The sequence below is a fragment of the Triticum urartu genome, chromosome 1A (assembly GCF_056163025.1).
Source record: "Triticum urartu cultivar PI428250 chromosome 1A, HENAU_Tu73, whole genome shotgun sequence".
NCBI lineage: Eukaryota > Viridiplantae > Streptophyta > Magnoliopsida > Poales > Poaceae > Triticum > Triticum urartu.
The window spans coordinates 565,671,671-565,676,074 of NC_141873.1; the positions used below are offsets into that span (position 1 = coordinate 565,671,671).

General features: G+C 41.3%; 1 pseudogene; it reads right to left on the reverse strand.

Annotated features, from left to right (window-relative positions):
• Positions 1-3,065: 3,065 nt before the first annotated feature.
• Positions 3,066-4,036, reverse strand: LOC125539314 (uncharacterized; annotated as a pseudogene).
• Positions 4,037-4,404: the final 368 nt, after the last annotated feature.

A 4,404-nucleotide genomic window follows, 5' to 3' on the forward strand; every position in this document is an offset into this window, starting at 1 on the left:
CATCCTTTTCATATATGGCGTAGATCATAATATCTATATCCATCCTTTTCTAATATAGGAGAAGAGGCAAATGTTAATAGACATGCTAAAACAAAAGTTAGTTGTAGAGGTGGGAAATGCATATGCATCCTAGCTGTAGACCCACTGCAGAATATATCCTGGTATGCCAATGAAAGCAATTGTTTTCCTTCGGTGAAGATTTTGTATCCTGCACATGAGCTGCATAATATCGATGGAGCACGAACCATGTAAAGCACATTAATATTTCAAAATGTAAAAGCACTTACCACGTAGCATGGATTATTAACTCTGATTTGTTAAATAAGTATTAAACTTCCTTCTATGAGGATAAGTCATTCGTGATAAAGTGCTAACTCCACTCTAATGAGACTATTGTCAGGTTGAGAGGATACAGAAAACTGAGTTACAAGCATAGAAAAATGAAAAACAAAGCATACTATTGTTTGGACAATTGTACAGTCTGGTCATACGGTAAACTTTTCCGCTGATGTGAAATACATCAAGGTCCTTTCAGAGGAAATATTACACAATTTTCATGGTCTCATGGATCAGTGGAAGTTACTCACAGCAACACACCAGATTATGGATAGCTAGAATCAAGCCATACATGAACTAAAGACGTGAAAAAAGCCTGGAATTTTGACTTCAGGTTCCATTCATGCTTTCATGTTTCCCGTGAATCTGAATCATCAGCTGTGTAGGGAAGTTTCATATGCACCTGCGATGTCAAGAAAAATTCACTAAAGGAATAAGATAACAAAAGCTATACTGGATGGAGGCCAACCATGTTATACTCTGGAAGGAGGGTCTAATAGCTAAGGGATATTTTCAGATAATAAGTTTGGCAGTGAAAATTCCAATATCTACATAAAATGTCGTATCAAAGGATTTCATATGGAGGGAGGATTTTGAATATTGGCCTCACGGGAAATAGAGGCGTGAGGTTCTGTTCAACGTGATGGAATGGTAGGACGAACAGAAGCAGCAGCATAGCAGCGTCAGCAATACAGACAGTAGCAGCAGCGTAGCGGCAAAATTGCATCTCTCACGCAACAACGTACATGCATCGGCGCCACAACGCACACCAGCGCGTGGTCACGCACCTTGGCTACATCGCTGCACGAAGAGCAGGCAGACCTCTACCTTGGCCAGTGACCTGCCACCCGAATCCTCTCCTTCCCACGACGGCGACCTGTCTCCCGCATCCTCTCCTCCCCCAACGGCTACCTCTCCTCTAGTCAGGGCGGCCCCCCCTCTCTCTCTCCATCACGATTGACTTGATGCACCCATGACAGATCTGGGAGGAGCGAATAAAGGAGAGGATCGAGGGAGGATAGAGGGAGCTAAACAATTAAAAGGAAGGAATAGGAGAGATGTCGTCCGTGATTGGCCTGAATTAATTGTATTATGCATTAACCAAATAAGGTATTAACCCGTGAATTGATTGAATTACCAAATATTGACCGAGAGGAGAGGAAATCGCTGTAGGGTGAGAAAGGATGGACGAACAGGTGGGACGACGTAAGAGGGGAGACGGAACCTTACGGTTCTTTTAGATAAAAAAGTAGAGATGGAGATTAATTAATAATAATAATAATAATAATAATTAGAGAATTACAGATTAGAGATTAGAGATTATTTGCTTCCTGAAAATCTATTATTTGTTTCCTAAAGCAAATTGCATTAATGAGAGAGATCCGTTGATTTGGCTAAGGTAGGAAAGAATCTATTATTTGTTTGCTAAAGAAAATTGCATTAATGGGAGAGATCCATTGATTTGGCTAAGGTAAGAAAGAATTTATTATTTGTTTCCTAAAGCAAATTGCATTAATGAGAGAGATTCATTGATTTGGCTAAGGTAGGAAAGAATCTATTATTTGTTTGCTAAAGCAAATTGCATTAATGGGGGAGATCCATTGATTTGGCTAAGGTAGGAAAAATTGCTTTAGTGAGAGAGATTCGTTGATTTGGCTAAGGTAGGAAAGAATTTGTTATTTGTTTGCTAAAGCAAATTGCATTAATGGGAGAGATCCGTTGATTTGGCTAAGGTAGGAAAGAATCTATTATTTGTTTCCTAAAGCAAATTGCATTAATGAGAGAGATTCGTTGATTTGGCTAAGGTAGGAAAGTTAGATCCGTGATCTTTTGTCATTAGGAAAGTGTTGAAAATAAACCGTACCGGACTACCAACTCCTCCATTAAGTTTTTTTTCGCTGGTTAATTTTCGTAGGTTTTTTTGCTCGATTGTCTTGGGAGCGATCGAAGGTTGGACCCTGGAATGCGTGAGGGTGGGTGGGGGCTTCGGTACGCGGTTTTTTCGGTTCGTGGCGGCTCAGTGTAAGGTGGGACGAGGTACCAAAAAAAACCATGAAAGGTGGGACGAAAAAAAACCTGGAAGCGAGACTACCAACTGCTTCATTAAAAGTAGAGATTTGCGAAATATATTTATCAATGTTTACCAGTGGATTGTTGATCTGTAATTATTATCCCTGACGCGTGTACACAGCCGCTGGAGCAACCTTAGCCTGGCCTATTTTCTTTTTATTTCTACAATCTCTGTGATAATTGTTGGTCCGAGAAACTGGGATGATTTGAGATAACCAAGGCATGCATACATTTCCTTGCCAAAATTAATTTATTTTCTGGATTCGATAAATTCGAAGAGCTCTAGAAAAGAAGTAGTCCCTCCTTCCATCTATACAGGACCTAATACGTTTTTCAATACCGCCTTTGACTATTGACAAGATTAATACTATATGAGATTTATAATGCGAAAATTATATCATTGGAAGCTCCTTTAACATACAAATTTGACGATATGCTTTGTGTAAGTTGCTTGTCAGATATTATTGCTCTAACTTTTGGTCAAAGTTAGCCTCGAAAAACGCATTAAGCCCTATATAGTTAAAAGGAGGGAGTATGTACATCTAGAAACAGATTGAAGGTAATCACTGGTCACAAAGGAACTACGAGGTGCACATGGCAAACGATCCGTATTGCATCACCTGAGAAGTGTATAGCTAGATGACATTGAGCAGTTATAATTCATAGATCAATCTTCATATATAATAAAACATCACACATTACAGATAACAGAATAGATGAAATAACCACATCTAGACATCCACGATGAAAACTTGTACCTAAGCTGCAAGTCGCCATTGCTGTCCAGGCCAGCATTTAGTATGTAAAACGTTCTATAGATATTTTAGGGAAATTTTATTTTAAGTAGGTAGGATGCTATATCCATGAAGTTCCAAACACAATTGGGCCCACCAAGTAATTGTCAGCCACACTGAACTTGGACAAGGACGTATGAACTGCACCAGGGAAGCCGAAATCAATCCACTAACAGATCATTAGCCAGTTACGACTTTGTTGTCCCCGGACACGACTTGGATGCTCCCGGATACAACATTATTGTTCCCAGTTACCCTATTGTTATTGCCGGATACAGTATTGTTGCTCCCAGTTACGACATGGTTGGTGTCAAGTATGGCATTGCTGCTCCCAGATGTGACTGTGTTGTTGCTTCCAGAAACATTATTGTTGTCCCCAGATACAACAGTGTTGCCGCTCCCAGATACAATGTTGCCACTTCCAGATCTGACACTGTTGTTGGTCCCAGTGATGGTGTTTGGTTGTTGTTGTTAGAGTGTTCTTCTATTGCTCTTCACATACAATAGCAAGTTAGAGAAAGCAATACCTAGTGAACGATCGACAACGGTGAGGCCCTTGAGTAGTGTCAAACCCTTGGGTACCTCACCAACCAAATGAATTATTTGAGAGGTCCAAGTACCTTCCCGGCGAAGCCCCGCGGCGCTTGAAGGTCGTCAGGGTGGCACGTCACATAGGCCGCCGGCAGGAGAAACGCCAAGAAGGCGAGCAGCAGGAAGCATTTCGCCATGGATTCAGCTGTGGCCTGTGGTATGTATACAAAAAGCAGGAACACTCAGCAAGAAACCAGTTTGGGGTGCAGGTGATTCTCAAGTGATCTTGGCAAAAACTGCTTGGGTGGTGCATCTCATCTTATGCTCGTGCATGAATGTGTGTAACCATGCGTTGCAAGTACGTAGTACTAGTCAGTGGCCACAATAGTCAGTGTGCGTGCGGAGTGCCAATTCAAACTTTATTTTCTTGCATTTTTCATGCATGAGGTGTTGTCTGTCGACTGAAGAAATTGGTGGGTGGCATGGACCATGGACCCAAGTTGGCAGCTCCTGCTCCTCAGCTTCACTGGTCCCGTCCCGTTGTCGTGGACAGGTCCGCCATAGTTCATTCATGTTTCTCGACTTTTTCTTAATAAGCCAACTAATGCAAATGACTTTCATGGCATATTTCTTGCACACACAATAAAAGTATTAGCTTCGAGAACGAACTTTA